The sequence below is a fragment of the Macaca thibetana genome, chromosome 4, assembly GCF_024542745.1.
Source record: "Macaca thibetana thibetana isolate TM-01 chromosome 4, ASM2454274v1, whole genome shotgun sequence".
In the NCBI taxonomy this organism is placed as follows: Eukaryota; Metazoa; Chordata; class Mammalia; order Primates; family Cercopithecidae; genus Macaca; species Macaca thibetana.
Window position 1 is genome coordinate 151,886,243 of NC_065581.1, and position 22,050 is coordinate 151,908,292.

The 22,050-nt window shown below is 37.5% G+C and overlaps 1 pseudogene; it reads right to left on the reverse strand.

Annotated features, from left to right (window-relative positions):
* Positions 1 to 21,453: 21,453 nt before the first annotated feature.
* Positions 21,454 to 21,843, reverse strand: LOC126953467 (ATP synthase F(0) complex subunit C1, mitochondrial-like; annotated as a pseudogene).
* Positions 21,844 to 22,050: the final 207 nt, after the last annotated feature.

Below are 22,050 nucleotides of genomic sequence, written 5' to 3' on the forward strand. Positions count from 1 at the left end.
TTTATGGATATAAAAATAAATTACAAGTTAACTACATTATATTGAGGATGCAAATAACTTTGGAAATAATTATAGGTGTAATCAGCCACTTGAAAATAAAATGAATCCAATTAGACATGAATGACAAAACATGATGGCAGAAGGTCTCCATCTTGATGCTCTTTTCTTAATCCATTCAGACCACTGAGGACTCACGACCACTGGTCCAGTAACTGAAGATAATGCTGGACTCACTCTCCTGGAAAAATCATTTTATAATTTGACAGCTTGGATTAATGGAACAATGATATCAATGAAAAATATTACATTTATTTCTTTTTTCATGGTTAGGAGTAGTCAATATAGTAGTTTAGAGGATTTTTCAGGGCTGATGACTGTCCTTAGAAGCTTAGGGCCCATCCATGCCCTTTGTGTTTTCCCTGATGGCAAAATGCATACTTTTACCTGTGGTCAGCAAGGGCTGCCTGTTGGAAAAAAGGAGTGGTAGAATGGTGAAGATGTTGGTAGGAGAGGGTTATGTGTGGGCAGCACGGCCAACATTGTCCATTTCTAAAATCAGATGGGCATGGATTCACATTCCAACTCTGCCACTTACAAGTTGTGTGATTTTGACCGGGTTTAAAAAGTGCTATCTCCGTTCCTCCAAACTTTAGATTTTTAGATAGCGGAAGGGAGAATTATTTCTTCCTCCTGAATCATTGACCAACAACACCAACACTGATTCAGAATGTAGAATATACTCGGTGTTTATCTGCTGCAGAAAATCTTCCCTGGTATGCTAGCTCCTTTACTGAAACTATTCAGGAAAGTATCAGTAAGCAAAGGAAGTTAAGAAATCATTACCTTACTGTCGTCATCAATGCATTCAGGAGTTGCTCTGCATTTGGTAAGTTATCTGTCTTTCCAGATTTAACACAAGTCACCCTGGCAGTGGAAAAAAATAGAAAACACCTGGATAACCAAAAGGGCCTAGGCAATCCTTTGTAATTCTTCGGACAGGGCCATCTGTATATTATTTTGAATACCCATAATAATATAATGAATAATTAGCACTGATTAAAAAAGTACGAGGAATCTTTATTCTCGTGATGCCTGTAGAGAGATTGTGGAGTTTCCCCAAACTGATAGTTTGTGGTCTTCACCACTTCTGAGGAAGCCAGAGTTCACGAAGTGCTCCCACTATGCCCCACACTGACCCAGGAATTGAGCTGGACAAAAAGTAAATTTTCTTCTAAAGAAAAAAAGAGTCGAAGGATAAAAATATTTTTTCTTCCAATTGATAACTTTGAGCACTTACTATATTCAAAGCACTATGCGAGACCACCTGGGAAGTATGGCATTGTATAAGACTCAATCTTTTTTCTACAGGAACTTCCTTTTTTCTACAGGAACATACATCTAGTGGATGGGAAGGGGCCCAAAAGTAACTTTAATTCCAGGTAGAATGAGGGTAAGCAGTAGAGGTTGGTTAGAAGTTCAAAGGTGGGGTCAGGAGGTGACGTCTTACAGTAAGAGCATAGGGAACCTTGAGGAAATAAGTGGCATTTGAGCTAGACCTTGATAGATTATAAAATTTTGAAAGAGGAGTGGAAGAGGAAAGAAAAAGTAAGGACTTTCTTAGATGAAAGGAACAGTGTAAAAAAGATAAGTTTTGCTCCCTTTCCCGTGGAAAATGCATGAGGTCAGAGACAGATGAGAGTGCGGAGAAGAAGTCAGAGTTAAGAGTAATCAAGATAGATGCAGGTGACTTCCCCTTAGGCTCTCACCATTTCCAGGCAAGCAACCCCTACAATTTCCAAAGGTAAGCTCTGAAATTCCATGCCTGAGGCTTTCTGTAGTTGCCAGAATCTCTGCAGCCCATTGCAGGGAAGGCTAGAAAGGTGGAAAAGTTAATGACTCTTGGAGACAGACCTAGGATAAAAATACTCTTGTTCCCTTCCCCATAGTTTGAATAATTTCGAGAAGTGTTTAGCACTATATTCTAAGCAACAGTGAGCCCTAATTACCCTTGAGGTACCCAGCTTGACAACACATTTTTTTATTGGCTTTCTTCCCGTCACTGTATCATCTCCATTCCCTTATTGACACTTCCTGAAATCATCTCCCATATAAACTATTTGCACTCCCATCCCTGTCTCAGTGTCGGCTTCTGGAGGAATGCCTACTTGCATCAGTTTTTTTTTTTTTTTTTTCTCCATTTGATGTGTAATGGAGATCTTACTCTGGATCAGATGTTCTAGAGTGAGTTTTCTGCCCAGGGGAAAGAAAATGTCCTAAGAGACATTTGGCAATTTCTGGAAACATTTTTATTTGTCACAACCAGGGGAGATGAGGTACTACCTGCATTTAGTGGGTAGAGAGCAGGAATGCTGCTAAAGATACTCCAATGAACAGGATGATCTCACACAACAAAGAATTATATGACCCAATATGTCAACAGTGCCAAGGTTGAGAAACCTTTCTCTAGATTTATCCAGTTTAGATGACAATTTTGCAATCTTGAAATCTTTATACTTTTCACTAGTTCTAAAATACAGCAAACTACAAAGCTGTTCATTAAGAAATCTTTAATGATGGATTAATAAGGTACAAAGAGATAAAAAGATATAATCCCTAAGCTTCTACTTTATCAGGAAACAACAATGTCTTATCACTACATAGCAAATATTTGACACATCTGCCTGATTATTTGACAGGTGTCCTGTACAGTCATGTTCATTGAGAGGTGATCTATTACATCTGGTTTCCATCATTGGCAAAGATATCCTATTTTCTTATCTTCTTTAATTTCCTTCACAGTGTGTTTGAGCCTTGAGTAGCTGTTAAGATAAAGCAATCCAACATTATTAAGTCCTTGGTGAGCATTTATCACAGGAGTAAATTTGCAGAAAGGTGTCTTTTCTAGTTTTGAACCCAATGAAGAGCTAGATAATGTTCGAATCGAATTTTTTAAAAAAATGAATTAACATTATCCACCTCAAAAATCACAACAAACAGCAGGTTGCAAGCATATTAAGAGCATTCTTACTGAAAAGAATAAAGATTTATTGCCAACTGTGAAGGGGCAGATTTGATGACTGATAGAAAAATCACACTGCTTTGTCAGTTCACATAAATAATAATTCATCAAAGAAATGTGTTGATGAGTTCAGTCTGGTTTGAATTTAAATCATAGTGAATTCTTTGGAAACAGCTGAAATACCTGAGCCTCTTTAAAAATCTCCAGCACCCTATCTAAGCATACAGACAATCCTTCTTAAGTTATATAATGAATCTTATCAAAAACAGCAAGAATATTCATGCTCAGAGATGCATAAAGGCTGACTGTATTTACCTTGAGAAAAACACATGTGGGTGCTCATGAAAGTCTGATAAGTTCTTCAGAAATTTGATCTGAGTTCACTTTTGCAGTAGATGCTCAACAAAGTGGATGAGGGGGTCAGGTGAGTGTTTACCAGACACAAAGAACAATAACAAGGGTTGGCTGACCAACTTTCTCAGATAATTATTGTTCGGTGAGAAAAGATAAAATGTGATATTTTCTTTGGTTAGCATTACACCCTTGGGCCACCCCAATCCAAAGACTCTCTGTGCTGCTGATGAATTGATGGAATCTGACAAGTCAGTGTGTGTATCTGGCAGCCAGGTGTCTTGGTGTGGGTGAGACAGGAGCTAACAGAGTTGATACATGGGAATATTACTCCCAGATGTTCTCCAAAGGGAAAGAACAACTTTCTTTCAACAAGGACAACCTGCCCTTTCAAGATGAGTCCTATGGCATATGTGTGGCGGTTAGTTAGCGCTCTGAGAAGCAGCAAAGCATCATGGGTGCCATTTTTGCCAGAAAAACAAATAAGCATTTCTAATGAGTTCTGTCCTATCCCTTAGTAAAAACCAGTGGCCTGTGTCTGGAGGTCACTCAAGACAAATGAAAGAAAGAATTTTTCTGATGTTGGGAAGATAAAGAAGAAAGAGCACAGTGAAGATGCATGGTGTTGATTTTAAACTGAAGAGAAACCTAACCAAGCTAAGCCTGTCACAGTCAGTTATAGCCCTTGCTATAAAAGCCTCTATGGAAAAAATACAACCAACACTTAATATCCCTCATGTCAGTGCTCTAATATCCATAGCCTGCCAGGTCTCAACTCTTTCATGTCAATTGGAAACAAATATTAGACAATATTTTCGTTTATATTTAAGAAACTGGTTTTAAATATGAGTTGCATTAAGAAAATTTTCTCAAGTTGTCAGTTCCACAAATTTCTTAGCATTCTTTAGGTCTTCTGAATTCAGTAATGCAATTTTGCTTCATAATTGATTTTATGTTCCCAGATTACACATCCTGAAAATGACACACATAATATGCCGAACTGCACTCACAAAATCTAAATCCATGGGTAATGGAACAATTTAGGGAAAACACAACAGATATTGAATAGACACAGTTTATTCTATGTACATTTCAAGGGAATAAACCTAAGCTGTGATTCTATGATCTTCTAGTACTCTATCCTGTAGACAATATCTAATAGAAAAGTTTATCTATTTTTATGAACAAAATTTGTTTTATTCATTCTATTAAATAAAATTATCATTGCTTAGCCGTCAATAAATAAAATAAATTGATATGTTTTTATTCCCCATTATTGTTTTCAGCCTTTCATCTTCTCCAAAACAGAAAAAAAGATATAACTTTCCTCTAAGAAAAACAGTTTGTATTGCAGGTTCTGGCTAAAATAGTCTGGGAGAATCCCTATAGGATTTTAGTTACTTCAAATTCATCATTTCAGGTTATATCAACCTAACTTTCTGTAAAATTTTTGATACTATAACTTTAAAAAATTAAGTTCAACTCCTGGGATTTAAAAACCTATAGCCAATTTAGTATTATTTTTTAGTATTACTTTTGCATTGTTATGTATTAAAATTTTTGTTAACTTATAAAAATATCCAAAAGCATTTATAATTTTCTTTCAGGGATGAAATATGATGGATAAACTCTGCCCATATCAATTCTATTTATTTTTACATATATATATCATATATATACACATATATGATATATATCCATATATATGATTATATATAATATATAGTGTGTGTATATATATATACCTTAATTTTACACTGACGCTTGTGTCAGTTTTAAATTTATTGTCTTTTAGCTCCAAATATGTGCTTTCTTGTTCTGCTTTATGAAAATGGAACTGGACCCTGTAAACTGTTCTCCTTTGCCAGTGGGCTTGACATTTGGCTTTATCAATAGAAGACTGATTCTGGTTCCCTATTTTGTAAATCAACTTCCGCCGCATTTTCAGGTCAGGTATTCCCCAATCACGAGCAGCTTCTGAGAAGCTCTAGGGTCTGTGGTAGCTTTGGTTGAGCCCTTAGACTGCACCCTCTTTGAAGAGATCTGAATCTCAGTCTTGGGGAAACCCTGTTCTAAGTCTCTGGTCTCTTTATTACGGACTTTCCTTAAGTCTGGAGGTAGTAGCTGATTTTTCTGCAGCTGCATATTCTTGGCTGCTTAGAGTTCTCTTTGAGTCTTCTTAAGTGGTTAACCACATTTTACTAGTCAAATTTATTTATTTATTTATTTATTTGACAGAATCTCACTCTGTCACCCAGGCTGGAGTGCAGTGACAGGAACACAACTCACTGCAGCCTCGACCTTCTGGACTCTCTGAGGGGAAACCCTTGCTTCTACATTTTTAATTTTTAAAAATCCCTTTGGAATTTTATACAGTGATCCATATTTATTAAATGCTTCTAACTGATGATGAAGAAGAGACAGACATTAAGAATCTCATTCTTAAAAAGAAGCTTTTTTGGGGGGAGAAAAAGACTTACAGACAAGTAAATTTTATTATTAGACTATGATAAGCATTGCTATAGAAGAATGTGTAAGATGCAATGATAGCACCCCATGTTGGATGGGCATAAGGGTGGGGATCAAACAGACTTTACAGAGAAGTTGTCATTAAGGTGAATCTTCAAGGATGCAAAGATGAAAGGTCTACATAGCTTAGGAAGGAGATGGCAATGCAGACTGAGGAAAAAAGTAAGAAGATGTCAAGAGAAAAAAAAAACATATATGTATATATCTCTCAAAACAAGGCAAACTTGAGGAATGCCAAGTAGTTCAGCATTGCTCTAATCTGCAAGATGTATGCGTGTGTGTGTTTGTGTTGTGGGATGGTAATGTAGGGAGGGGAAATGGCAGCCTTGAGAACAGTGCAAAATGAGCCTGGAGGGGTAGGCTAGCTGCAGACCAGAAAGGACTTTGCATGTCATGCTAAAAAATTTGGATTTCATTTCACAGCAACTACAAACCCAAAAAATGCAAGAGAAATTAATGTATACAAGGAAGTTAAAGGTAATTTGTTTTATGCACCTTCATTATGTGGAATCTACTATTGAAGGATTTAAATAAATTCAAATACTCAGACTTGGCCTGAAGTTAAAAGAGGGGAGACGACCATATATGAAATATTTAAGTATTAGGAAGTAGCAAGAAGCACTAAATTGAATGACAAAGACCAAAACGTGCATTGGAGTCTGAAGGTGGGAGAGGTCAGAGTAATTAGGGAGAGGGTAGAACTTGGGCAGGGTCCTAGAGCACTGGAGGGACTGCATTTTAGGAAAAGATCAGAATAAACAGCCTTTTAGACCAGGGGAAGCATGACCACAGAATGGCTTGGCAGCAGGAGAGAGCCTGAGCTGAAAGGGGATGTTGACAGAAAAGGTTAAGAAAACCAAACACCGCATGTTCTCACTCATAGGTGGGAACTGAACAATGAGATCACTTGGACTCGGGAAGGGGAACATCATACACCAGGGCCTATTATGGGGAGGGGGAAGGGGGGAGGGATGGCATTGGGAGTTATACCTGATGTAAATGACGAGTTGATGGGTGCTGACGAGTTGATGGGTGCAGCACGCCAACATGGCACAAGTATACATATGTAACAAACCTGCACGTTATGCACATGTACCCTAGAACTTAAAGTATAATAATAATAATTAAAAAAAAAAAAAAAGAAAAGGTTAAGATTGTAAGACAGAGCTTCTGGAAAGACAAACGTATGGCACTGTGTCTCTACCTCCCCCTTCCACAACCATGCCACCTCTCTGTTGCTGCTGAGCCCAGAGGCAGCTCCAGTTCTCTCTGAATCCATTGCTCAAGGAGCCATTTCAAATCAGGAGTTTATTCTCTAGGATACCATTATAAATTTTTGACTGGTGAATTGTTGATTATACAGATTTTTCTGATCTTATTGTTGTAGATGACTGATAGAAGGGAGGATCCCCAATGTGGAAGGCAGAAAATGTTGAAATGTCCTTTTATATTTAAGTTGCATTTCAGGTGTTGAGAGGTTACATGTTTCAGCTGTTAGTTTGGAAAACATAAGGCATACTTGCATTAAATTTACATTGATTCTATCTCCAACAGAAGCAGTGCCATAACACACCAAATGCCATACATCAGAATGTCATACTGAGAAAGAACTGTTTCACATTTCTGTTTCTCCCTTCAGATATGACTGACCTCAGACACAGGAATTCAGAAATCTCACTGCCTGCCCCTTTGCCATTAAGAAAACAGATACTGGATCCCCAAACCCATAATGAAGAAAGAGGCTGGAAGAACTCTCAGAAGAGTTTTCAAGACTATGAGTGCCCTTGCCAAAACCCGGTGGAAAAATCCCTAGAGAAACAGAGGCCATAGAAGTTTAAAGGTTTGGTTATTTTTTAAAGTTTTTACTACCTTCCCAGTAAATAGTGCCTTAATTCTTCATTCCTACTAGCCAATTGTCATTTAGCACCCCATAATTCTCTTATTAAAACCTAGAGGGAGAGTTATTATTTTCAAGGATGGGTAAATTTAACTGCCTTGCTCTCTCCTACAACTTTGCAAAGTAGTTCAGGGGACAAAGTTCTTCTCATTTTTTCCCCCTGAATATATTCCTCTTTTACTGTACAACATAAAACCTTAACTACTGAGAATCAAATGTACCATAAGAGAAAAATACCTCATTGCAAAGTAATTGCACAGTGGAAACAACCTTAGACGTAATCTCTAGCCTTGGCTCTATGGAGGTGTAACTAATTCTTTGACTCTCAGAAAGCTTTTCAACCTCCCTGTCTTCTCTTTAATTAGTAAATGTGGATAAAGGGATATATATATATGTGTGTGTATATATATATACACACACACGTATATATTTATATATATGACTACTATCAGGATGAAATGAGATGATAGATATCGAGAGTGGTTTTCAAACATGTTTCTTATAGTAACATAAGAAATTATTCTCTGTTATTCTAATTTATAGTTTTCCTTATGTACGCTTATGATCAAGAAATCTAGATGATGGTGTGGGAAAATATTTCCCTAATGTAATGACATAGATGCATGGTGGTATTTTCAGTGGACTGTACCTTTTATTGCCCCACTTGCATGTACAGTGATATACCAGCCAGAAGACCAGTGATTTTCTCTATGGCTGCATCTTCATCTTCACTCATTCATTTAACAAATATTTTTTGAATGCCTACTATGTGCCAGGCATTGTTTCACATACTGAGGATACTGCATAAAGAGATGATGCGTCTTCTTTCCTGTAGCTTATTTTCTAATTAGAAAAGACATAAACCAGTAAATAAGCAGTATGCCAGGTGGTATTAAGTGTAATGAGGAAAAATAAAGCAGGAAACGAGAATATTAAGCAGGAGTCAGCAAACTACGTCCAACTGACCACATCTGGCCTGCTGCCTGGTTTTGTAAATAAAGCTTTATTGGAACATAGCCCCCAGCATTCATTTACACTTTTCTCATTAGCTACTTTAAGTTAAATAGTTGAAACACAGACCATCTGGTCCACAAAGCCTAATATATTTGCTCTCTGGCCCTTTACAAACAAATTTGAGCTTCCTGATGTTGGCCATCGAAGGCTGTTTCAAGAACTTTAACTTTTATGCTGAGTGAAATATAATGACCATGGTGGGAGTAACTTACTCTAACTTATGTTTTAGAAACATTATCCTGGTGGCTGTGACGGGAATGGACTCAGGAGCAAGAGTGGAATCTCAGGATGGTTTTGAATGTGGCTCGACACAAATTCATAAACTTTCTTAAAATATGAGATTTTTTGTGATATATATATATATATATATATCTTATAGCGCATCAGCTGTTGTTAGTGTTAGTGTATTTTATGTGTGGCCCAAGACAAATCTTTTTCTTCCAATGTGGCCCAGGGAATCCAAAAGATTGGACACCCCTGATTTAGACAGTGATTGCAGTGATGCGGAGGAGAGAGATATAATAGAGTAGTAAGGATGAGAATGAGGTGATAACAATAAGGATTAGTTCCTGGATACAGTTTTGAAGTTAATGCAGTGAAGGATTACGGCTTAAAGAGTTAGAAGGTTGGAATTTCCATCCATTGAAATGGGGTAGCCACTAGAGAAGCATGTTTGGGGATGGAAATTAGCAGTTTGGTTTGTACATAGTAGGTTTGCAATATCATGTGGCCATTGAACTAGACATGCCAACAAGTCAGGGGACTATGTGAGCTCAGAATTCAGGGGTGAGGTCTAGGTTGGAGATAAAAATCTCATATTTACCTACATACAGGTGAGGTTTAATGCCATTAGATAGAACAAACTCATCAAGAGAACATTTTTTTTGCTGTATTCCATCTGCCAGTTAGTGCTCAGAGGGCTTCTTTATTTGCTGGACTGTTTTTGCTAGATAGAGTTTTAGGTAGCGGGACATATGCTTTTTGCATATTTCTTGATAGCATTTTGATTTATTGTCCTGTTCCTACTTTTAGCTTGAAGTAAGTAGGAAATGGAGAATTTTTTTAGTTAAAAATGATATCCTGGGCCTAGTTTTGGAAAGCAAAAATCCTGTAAAATGTGTGTCCGCTTCAAGAAGTCAGAATCATTTTACCCAGGCACATTTTTCTTGGAATGGGTAAAGAGAAGAGAATAAGTTACATTTATTAAATACCTACTATGTGCCAGTGATTTTACAAACAATAGTTCATTCCAGGGTTCTGTTTTTGAATTTGCAAAATTGGGAGGGAATTACTCTCATATTTCTATTATTTTTTACTTCCAGATGGAAATTCAATAAGGACAATTTCTGTCTCTTACTATTTCAACATCTCTCATATCAGAGAAAAATTGAAAATAAAATTCCAAATTAGTGCAAATACATTCCTGACTTTCATGAGTTCACTTTTGGTCACTTCTAAATCAGCATTCTATTTATTGGAACAGGTTGGTTCTTTCCACTTATTGGTGTTCTCTTTCCAAGGCTCAATAAAATTCCACAAAGCATCAACCTGAAGAATAACAGTCATGCAAAGAAGCTCATCATCACTGGTCATTAGAGAAATGCAAATCAAAATCACAATGAGATACCATCTCACGACAGTTAGAATGGTGATTATTAAAAAGTCAGGAAACAACGGATGCTGGTGAGGCTGTGGAGAAATAGGAACACTTTTACACTATTGGGAGTATAAATTAGTTCAACCATTGTGGAAGACAGTGTGGTGATTCCTCAAGGATCTAGAACCAGAAATACCATTTGACCCAGCAATCCCATTACTGGGTATATACCCAAAGGATTATAAATCACTCTACTATAAAGACACATGCACACATATGTTTATTGCAGCACTATTTACAATAGCAAAGACTTGGAATCAACCCAAATGCCCATCAATGATAGACTGGATAAAGAAAATGTGGCACATATATACCATGGCATACTATGCAGCTATAAAAAAGAATGAGTTCATGTTCTTTGCAGGGACATGATGAAGCTGGAAACCATCATTCTCAACAAATTAATACAGGAACAGAAAACCAAACACTGCATGTTTTCATTCATAAGTGGGAGTAGGACAGTGAGAACACATGGACACAGGGAGGGGATCATCACACACCAGGGCCTGTTGGTGGGTTGAGGGCAAGGGGAGGGAGAGCATTAGCACAAATACCTAATGTATGTGGGGCTTGAAACCTAGATGATGGGTTGATAGGTACAGCAAACCACCATGGCACATGTATCAAATAGGCACATGTATACCTATATAACAAACCAGCAGGTTCTGCACATGTATCTCAGAACTTAAAGTAAAACAAAATAAAATAAAATAAAAAAAAAAAACAGCCAAAAAAAAATTGACATAACAAAAAAAAAAAAAAAAGGAAATAGGCATATTTGTAGCCATGGACTATGCAAGAGTGGAGGACACAGTGTAAATTGTTCAGCTCTCTTGATTAAAATGCACATATATTACATATAGCTGAGAATGTAAAGAAATGCAATCTACTTGTGGATCATCAATCTGGAATCACCCCTCATCACCTAGAGCCAGGTTTCTCAACCATAACACTATTGGCACTCTGGCCCAGAATTTTTTTTTTTTTTTTTTTTTTTTTGCTTTAGGGGACTGTGCTATGTAGGCTGTTTATTTAGCAGCATCTTTTGTCTCTACCCCTAGGTGCCACAAGCAAACCCCTCTCATCCAGTTGTGACAAGCAAAAATATCTCCAGAGATTGTCAAATGCTTTCTGGGGGTGGGGGTTGGGGGTGGGGTGGGGAGAGTTGATAATCTAGAAGTTAAGTTCTATTTCTTTAAGTCTAGCATTGAAAGTCCTCTATGGTTTGGCCCAGTGTGGTGGCTCATGCCTGTAATCCCAGCACTTTGGGAGGCCTAAGTGGGTGGATCATGAGGTCAGGAGATCGAGACCATCCTGGCTAACACGGTGAAACCCCGTCTCTACTAAAAATACAAAAAAAGTTAGCCGGGTGTGGTGGCGGGAGCCTGTAGTCCCAGCTACTGGAGAGGCTGAGGCAGGAGAATGGCGTGAACCTGGGAGGCAGAGGTTGTAGTGAGCCAAGATTGTGCCACTGCACTCCAGCCTGGGCGACAGAGTGGGACTCCGTCTCGAAAAAAAAGAAAAAAATAGTTTTAATAAACAAAATAAAAACGTATAGGTTTTATAGCATGGCCAAGATGGATTCTAGTCTTAGTAGTGCCACTTACATCAGCACTGTCCAATAGAAATATGAGATATATGTGCAAATTTAATAGTTTCTAGTAGCCACATTAGACAAGTAAAAATAAAAGGTGAATTTAATTTGATTAACATTTATGATGTAGCCCATTACATCCAAAATGTTATCATTTCTATATGTAATCACCATGAATGATGAAAGAGGTATTGTACATTCTTTTATCTATACCAAGCCTTTATAATCTGGTGTATATTTTACTCTTACACACATCTCAGCACAGAATAGGCATATTTCAATGCTCAGTGTGCTAGTGGCTGCTGACTTGCACAGCATGACCTTACATCTATTTTTCCACCTCATGGATGCTGTTGTGTTTAAACTGCTTTATCATCAAAACCAAAATCAACTTTCTCCCCATACACCTGCTTCTTCTAGCTCCCCATCTGGACTAAGGCCAGCAGCATCCATTTGAGCCAGAGGCCCCTGCAGCATCTTGGCTTGGTCCCCATCTTGGCTTTTGTTCACACATCCACATCCAAAAGATCTCCAACCTCTGTCAATTTTAACACATATTTTCTCAAAAGACTTATTTTCGATAATCCCATGGGCACAACCTCACTTCAGGTTCCAAAGGACTTCGTACCCCACTTCCCTCACTGCAGCCTCTTGCCTGTCCACCCATTCTCCACACTGCTCTCCATGCAACACGGGAGCACAGACCTAACAGTGCCATTCCTCAAACCTCCCACAGATTTCAGGAATCAAATCTAACCTCCGGCCCTGTGTTCAACGAAGCAACCAAGTGCGTGCAATCATTCTTCCAGCCTTCTCCTTCCAGTTTCCCCATGCACACGTTATTTCCAGTGTTGCAGACCACTCTCTGTCTCCTAAGGACTCTGCACTTAATTCAGTTTTGCTTGGGGCTTTGTCCCTCTGTCTGGGAAGTTCTTTACCCTCTTTTCCCCTTCTTTGCTTGTTGAGCTCTTACTTTACTTTTATGACAAATGGAAACTCCTCTGAGAGGAATTTTTACTTTTATGACAAATGAAAACTCCTCTAAGAGGCTCTGCAGGCTTGGTCTTCCTCTCTCCTTTCCACATCCTTTGTGCCCTCGTGTGTGTGTGTGTGTGTCAAAGAACATTGGTACTCAACTTCTGATGCACTAGGAAATTCATCTTCTGATCCTTTCTATTCCCCCTTCTGCTCTGTTAACACTAGCAAAACAAATTATTTCCTTTCTTTAGTGAATTAATTTAGAGAGAATTGTTCACTTATTCAACAGGCAAGTGTCCTTTAAAAATAAAAGGGCCCCCTCATCGCCTTAGTATGTGTCACCACAACAAAAGCGTGTACATTTCTTTTTGTTAATATAAGTAGAAGAGTAGATTGTATTAAAAATACATGTATGTGCTTATTTGTTTTCAATATGCACAAATTTTATTCATCTTTGTGACCCAGGATTCAGAATCCAGAAGTAGGACTAGACTATAATAGGAATGCCGCAAATGTCTCTTTTGAGTTGACATCACTATTTCTGGCCCGTGAGATTCAAAATGAGTCATGGTCTGTCGGGTTTCCTCTTCATCCTTGAATCCAAAACACATCGTCCACTCTCAGAGTCAGGAGTCCAGACACACCGACATGCTCTAACACCTACACCAGGACAGGCACAAGCACAGGCGCAGATATACAGATGCAGGTGCACAGGCATAGAGGGGGTAACTTGTTAAAAACTAAACCTACCTTGAGCAACTTTTTCATAACTCTGGCTAGAAAGAAACTATTAAGCTCTCCAATACCCAGTTTTAGAAAATATTGTAAAGCGCAGTTTTAATCAAATTTTTAGAAAAGTGTTATTAATAAATTGAAATATTGACTCTTTGGAATTTTAACTTTTCCAATTTCCCAGGTTCAAAGTTTGGTGCTGAACAATATACAGTAAAATAACCAAGTCAACTAGGAGAAGAAGAAATGGGGGGTCATTGAAAAATATCACATATAATTATAAATTTTAGTTATTTCTGTACCCAACTATTTGTATTATTTAATTATTGTCAATGATATTTTTAGAAATTGGGTTTGGGAACTGGCAGTATCCGGTAGTATATTTTAAAAGAGAAATAGGATTAAGTAGCTTGCAACTTGCTCCCAGGTAGTTTGGTGATGGGACATGTTGATGACATTTAGCTGGGTACATCCAGCTAGAGTGAAAACAAAACACAAAGGTAAAATTGTCATCTGAAAAGGATATTTTCATTCTTTGAAAACATTCCTGTGGCTAAGGCTAAAATTAATGCACTGGAGGTTTTCTTTAAATAGAAATTCTTAATAATATTTGAGCAGCTGGTGCAGTAGATGTCAATGTACAACCCTCACGACTTTATGTTGTTTTTGAGGGTTACAATTAGCCCTTTATTAAAATATGAAGAAGAAAAGGGTATAATATTCAATTAATAGTGATTTTTTTCCACACAGCATAAATTCATATTTTTTTAAATTTAGAAATACATGTTAAATATCAATCTCTTATGCTTGAAATTAGTAAAAGTCAGGAATGAATGTATAAAAGACGTTCTCAGTTTGGGTCCTGAATTCTCTTTTGCCATTAGCATTTTCAAGGCTTTGTTTGTTTGTTTGTTTGTTTTTTGTACACATCTACCACCCAGACGTAACATCTCACTTGACCCAAATTCAGGACCCAGTTCTTTCAAAAGAGCCACGGAAGGTTGTTTCTTATCTGCACATTGATGTAAGCACTGCTTCATGTAAATGGTAATTACTTCTATGTGGCACCAATTCCTAGTTACTTGCTTTTGACTGGAGAACAAAGACACAAAAACACACAAAGGCACAATCTAGGTGGGGTTGCTGGGTTCAAGGACTTTTTAAAAAATCAGGCCCAAAGGGGTATTGTTATTTGATTCCTTGGTTTGCTTGTTTTACCTCTAGACATTGTGACGTCAAAAAAAGATTGGGAGAAATGGAGGATGGTACTAACATTACTGAATTCATGTCATGTTAAGCACCATGTCAGGTTTTTTACATGAATTATTTCAATGTATAAAAATTTTATGGGTTAAGTATTATTTTTAGCCCCAATCTTCAACTGTAATAATAAATAAAATGAGCTTTGGAAATGGTGTCACTTGTCTAAGGTCCCAGAGCTAATATGTCTTAGAGCTGGGATTCAGCTCATTGTCCCTACTGGAGCATATGACCTCCCATCATGCCAAGACTGAGTCACACAATGGAATAAATTATGTGCAGTTCACAAACTGTTAATTTAAGCAAATGTAAGTAGACACACACAATGGGGGCTTGTACCAGCTCAGAAGAGCTGATAGTTAAATTTTCAAGTGCCAGTTGTTATACATAGACATTAATACAAATTAAATTCTATAAACTTAAAATTTAATAAATTATGTTTTTAGAAGGTAATAAAATTCAAAACTTATATCTCCCCCATTACTTTTCTCTATTTTATCATTATATGTGTTCTTGAGGTTATTAATGTCCATTGGGTGGAAAAACCATATAATGATGTGCAACTCCACATTTAATGGCTTTCCCTTGTTGCTTGAAATTGTCCCCCACCCCAGGAGAGCAAATTGTTCATGTTTACCAGCACACCACTGTGCATAGCTCTTATAAATAATGTGCATACTTCGATTGTTTTATGGTTTCTCTTTGTATGAATTCATGAACATTCAACACATATTTACTTAGAACTCACTGTGTGCCAAGTATTGCTGGACACACTTCCACAAGCATTATCTTGTTTATATCTCTTAAAACAGCTTAGAGGTAGATCTCATTGTTTTTATTTTACAGATTAAAAATTCGGATTTAAAGTAGTTGAGTAACTTTTCTAAGGTCACAGAGCTAGTAAGTAGTGGAGCACAGGCTTGACTCCATGTTGTGTGAATCTGTCCTTAACACCACAGCTGCAGTGACTGACTGTGTAAAGAGCCCAGGACAGGATTATAGTCAAGGGAAAACATTCTATTGAGGCTCTGCTGCTCCTTCGCCTGTTTTACTACCACTATATTCATTTGAGTAAACAATCAACATATCCATTTGAATGCAACATGACAGTCAATAATGTTGAATAGAAAAATGAAGGCTAGAGTAGAGGATAAGAGGAGCTGAGGGAGAAAAGGTAAAAACAAGTGGCCATTCAGACTAGCTGTGTCATGCAAGGAAAAGATTTGTAATGTCCCTGTACCAAAAACTGGGTGACATTCAGACTAGCTGTGTCATGCAAGGAAAAGATTTTTAATGTTCCTGTACCACAAACTGGGTGATCCAGTTGCAACATTCTGAACACACAGTTTTCCCAGTAAGAATTTTATTAAGAAGAAAAAGAGCTGATGACACCTTTTTTTTTTTTTAAGCACATTAAGGCAGTCTTCATTCAGGACCTTCATGGTAGATATTGAGACCACTGCAATGGGATTTTGCAGTTGGGGAGAGAGATTGGACTAGAAACTGATTACAGCTTGGGCAAAGTAGGAATTTATAGCCAAGGAGCAGGGTAGGGGTCAGTGATGGAAAATTACTGAGAGGAAACATCAGGGGTAAGAGCAATTCTGGTTAAACTAACCTAACAGGATTCTTGCTGAAGACAAGTCAAGGTGATTAGACATCACCTGGAGGATGACAGAGGATAAGAAGGCTGATCAAACACTGAGGATGATCAGATATTGGGGCTGTGGGAAGGATTCTTTCAAATTTGATAGGGTTCTTTGCTCATACTGGATTTTACAAGGAAGTACATAGATGAGCCTAGGAAAGGTTCAGGAGTTTGACCAAGCAGAGAATCTTTGTCAGTCTCATACTCTTGTCCTTTGAACACCCTAAGCCCATTTCCTCATTTGGTTGACTTGCGGTTCATTATAGTACCTATTCTAGAGTTGATTATGGTATGGAATGCTCAGCTGGTACTTGGTAATATAGAGTCAAAGTCAAGGTACGTACGTGTGTATATAATATATATAATATGTTATATGTATTTTCTAATATATCTTTCAAAGTAGAAATTTTAGAGGTGCTGAAATGGAAAATCTTAGTTTTTATAATTTCCAGAAAGCAATTTCATAGGTCAAAAACACAAACCCCAGAATCTCGGTAGTTTAATACAACCCCACTGAGTGAACAAGGTTTTCTGCTTGCTCACATCATAATCTGAGGCAAGTCAGGTGTTAGTGGTTTGGTGGTTCTCCAGTGACGTCTCAGGAATCCAGATGCTTCAGTTTTCCAATGACTCCATTTCAGAGTTCTTCACTTCCAGCCAAGGCATCAGTGGAGAATTGGCATCTGTTCTTAGCTGCTTCAGATCAGACTTCAATTCGCATTCTTATCATTGGGCTTCAGTTAACTGCACACTTAACTGCAAGGGAGACTGGAAAATGTCAGGAAGCATGCGGACAATTGGTCCCAGGGACGGTCTCTTCTGTGTTCCTATAGGATACAAAGCTTTCTTTTATTCCGTCCACTCTTATTTTACTCTCTAGTCAAAGTAGATTTCTCTCTGCCAAATACAGCAGAAGAAATGAAGCGTGACTCATTAAGAATATATCTATTCTTTTTCCTAATGGCAAGATTTAGACAATGCAATTTGAAATCAAGTTGACAGAGAATAGTCAGTGTCGTTGAGCTGCTTCGCTTGCAGAGCGTTCTCTAAAAAGAAGGCTGTCAAATTTTTCATTATGTTTGCTCCTTAGCATTAAAATCAGAGAACTCCAAAAGAACATTAGAGAAATTTGTCATGGTATTTTTATATATCAGTCAATAAACCATGCCATTTACTGAAGCTTAACTTTCTTCTTTGTGTATTTTATGTAAATTTCTTGCTTTAATTGGCAACATTAAAAATATTATATGAGAGTATTAACTTACTCATTTTAAATGTTTACTCATTTAAAAGTGGGCTCTTGGACATTGTCTTGTTAGAATTCCCAAGGCCCAGTGTAAAATTTGGCATTATAAATTAATGTGCGGTCTTAAAACAGCCACTCCTCTAGAGTAGCTAAACCATCATCAAATATTAATACAGGGTTTATGTGACCATTTCTGATTTTTGTCTCAAATCTCACACCAAGCCAATTAAAAGATACAGAATGATTTGCCAGGAACTAAGAGAGTTCCTGTAACTCAGTACTTTCAAAGCTAAAACCAGGAAAATTCTAGACAAACCACAATGGTCACACTCAGTGTTCTTCCTTGAAACACAGTTTTAGTTTCTTGTAATTGACTTTGTATTTTTATCTCAGGTTTTATTCCCTGTTCTATGAATGAGAAAAAGACACTATAATGTAGTATTCAGGCATCTACAAGAAAAAGAAAACAGACCATCCAAATGAATTTCTGATAAGTATGTTTGGGAAAATGAAGGTTTCATCTTGGAAGAGAAAATTCGCCATAAATCTCAGTCTCAGTGGAGGAAGTATTCCGTTTTCACAATTAGGTCTTTATACCTAAATATTTTCTCACTTGATTTTAAATTAATTTTAAATTTCAGATTAATTTGGCATAGCAAGAAAAGCAAATAACAACACAAAGAGAGGAACTTTTGACCTGGCAACCCAAGCTCATAGCATCCAAACTCTCCATTTACCTTTTGATGATAGCTAGCTTGCTGCAATTTTCTTTTTTAGTACCCTCAACAGATGAGATGAAAAGGTGAAACTGCTGGTGTGACATTTAAAAGTTATGATTTTGGCAAGTTTGCTTAAGACAAACATGCTTTGCTTTTAAAATGACCTCTTCTTCTCTTTTTGGTAAACATTTGTGGCCAGGTGCGGTGGCTCACACCTGTAATCCTAGCACTTTGGGAGGCTGAGGCGGGTGGATCACCTGAGGTCAGGAGTTTGAGACCAGCCTAGCCAACACTGCGAAACCTCGTCTCTACGAAAAATACAAAAATTAGCTGGCCATGGTGGTGGGCACCTATAATTCCAGCTACTTGGGAGGCTAAAGCAGTAGAATAGCTTGAACCTGGGGGCAGAGGTTGCAGTGAGCTGAGATCACAGCACTGCACTCCAGCGTGGGTGACAGAGCAAGACTCTGCCTCAAAACAAAACAAAACGAAAATTGCATTACTCTTAATATTCTGTTTCTTATATGGAACTTAAGGTTTTGCTGTTGTTTTATTGTCCTTCCCTGGCACTGCTCTGTAGAAATTCACTGACATGTTATTCTCCCTCTGCAAACACGTGGCACTGCGATAGAAAGATAAAATGTAAAATGAAGTCACAAGGAAGTCGAATTCACTTCCAAACTGTGAAGAGAGGAAAGAAAAGTTAGATTTTAGAAAGTGGCTTGTGATCCTTAGGTACAGTTAAGTGAGACTGAGAATGAAGTCAACCTAGAGAAAAGCAGAGTTGAGACATGGAAAGAAAGAGAATGTGAACTACTGATGGCATGTGGTGGTGGTGGTGCAGGGAGGACAGCTAGAGAGATCAAGCCAGGATTATATCCTTTGTGACCTTGGATCTAGCCATGACTAATGTATCCCCTGGAACTTTTCAGATAATGCATATCCATATCCCCTTTGTTCTTAAGTCAGTTTATTTTCCAACAGAAAGTCTCCAACTGAAGGAAAGGTAGCATCTTGATAATTGTTTGTATTTTTATGGCTCCTCAGGACTGTGAGCCCTGTTAAGTGACACCATCTCAATTTTGTTCCCTTGAAATGCAAATACTTATTTATTTATTTATTTATTTAGTCATTCAGCAAGTGTTGATTGAGTGCTTCCAAGAGGTGGAGAGAGAGGGGGAGGGGGATGAAGGGCACAGGCTCTGGGGTGGAAGTTCCTCCACTTCTATAATGCCCTGACCTTCCCATTCTTCTGTCACTTAACTCATAAGAAGATTGTTTTGAAGATTAAATCAAGTTTACACCTTTAATATTTAAATGTTAAAAATAGCAGGTACTTTATAACTTTTAGCAATCATTACAATTGGTATCACTACTATTGATACTATCTTTCAAATGTAGGTACAAAGTCTTTTGCAAGGTGCTCTATGATGTAAGTGGGGAAGGGCAGGAGAAGGTAATTTTACAACAAGGAATTGTCAGAGTGGGTTGTAAATAAACACACACTTACTTTATGTGTCATAGTAATGAGTATTTTAAAAATATTTAGGGTATTTAAAAAAATATAATTTTTCAAAATGTATTCAAATATGACCTATATAAATAAAAAGATTTTAAAAAGCAATGTGTAGTGCTTGTTATTTTAAAATAATCATGACTTTATTTTCCTTCTTATTTTATATAAAAGATAGCAAATTATACTCATTGTTCCATAGCTTTCATTTTCATTTAACATCCATGACATGACAGAAAGTTGCCTTGATTTTTATTTTACAGCTGCTTTGTATTTAACTGATTGGAAGCAACCTAACCTGTATAACCTATGTGCTGTAGATGGCCATTTGGGTTGTACCTGAACTTAGGCTATTCCAGACAATTCTATAACGAGTTATCTTCTATGCATGTCATTTGCACATGTACTAATATAGCTCTGGAAAATGGTATTGCTTTGTCTAAGAGTATATGCATTTGTAATATGGATAAGTATTGCCTACTTGTCCTCCATAGGATACCTGACCAGTAATGAATGAGGATGTTTATTTGCTGATAGTGATTCCAAAAGTGCTAATCAAAATTTCAAATGCTTTCCCTTTTGACAGGTGAAAAGGGTACCACATTTTAGATTGTGTCTTTATTTCTTTAATTGCAGCTAAAGTTGAGCATCTTTTTGTATGTTTAAGAGTCACTGTAGTTCCTTTTCTGTAAACTAGTCTACTCTGACCAGTTTCTACTGGTTGTTGGTCTTTACTTTTTCCAGGAGGTGTTTTATTTATTTATTTATTTATTTATTTATTTTAATTTAGGAGATTAACACAGTCTATAACAGAACAGCAAACAGATTTTTTGTTTGGTTGCTTGTTTGGTTTTTTTTGTCCACAAAGTAGATTTTTCTTGTGTAATACAAAATTTATAAATCAAATTTAAAAATTTTTCCTTTTGTAGTTTATGGGTTATTTCCAGTCAATTTGAATGGTCCTTACCTCTGTAGAGGTATAAAAAGGTAAAATTTTCTTTTGGTATTCTTGTGCTTTAATGTTTTTCACATTCAAATTATTGTATGTTAGGTATTGAACCTGATGTACAGTGGGAAGGACATAACCATCTCAGTATCATTTATTGAATTGCTACATTTAGTATAAAATGAATTACTATTTGTGTTTCAATCTATTTCAGGACCTTCTATTTTTGTTGCATTTTAAAAAATAGCTTAGAGGAGTGTGGTTTTTAATAGTAAAGCTTCAAACACCCCAGCCCTGGGCATGGCTTGGAGTTGAAGTAGCAAGGATGGGTATGTGACCCCCATGAAGCTTCACATGGCAAAGTGGATGAGCAAAGCGACCATCAAACAGAAGAGACCGGTGGCCTCAGTCAGAGCAAACCCCAGGATGGCACAGGAAAAGAGCTCCTGCTTTGGAGATGGGTCCTGGCATAGCCAATCATCCAGCAACCAAACGCTCTTCCAATGCTGTACCCTGAACCAGTCACACCAACTGTGGTGGCCTTAGCACCAATAAGCTTGCCACTGTGTTAGTGCCCCAGGAGACAATGTGGGTCTGGAATTCCCGTCTGGCCACCTGGAGTAGGAAGCTGCTGAAGGAAGGCTTTTGAGATGTCTTTGCCTACTCAAGAAGGAGGCAGATAGAGGCCTGATTAGACCTCTGGTAAAACAGTGAATCAGAGCTGGAGAAATGAGTAGCATCTCAGTGTTTGCATCGGTTCAACATGCACTCCCACTGCCCTGCTGCCCTGTGCGGCCCCCAGGGCTCACCACTCTCCCATTAGTCTTTCTTAGCCCATGTGTCAGTATGCAGCTGTTTAAAATGGTAAATATTTCTAACCTATTTAGATATTTAGTTGGCTTAGTATCTGCTCATTGTTTTTCACTTTCAGAGCTTTATTGGCCTCT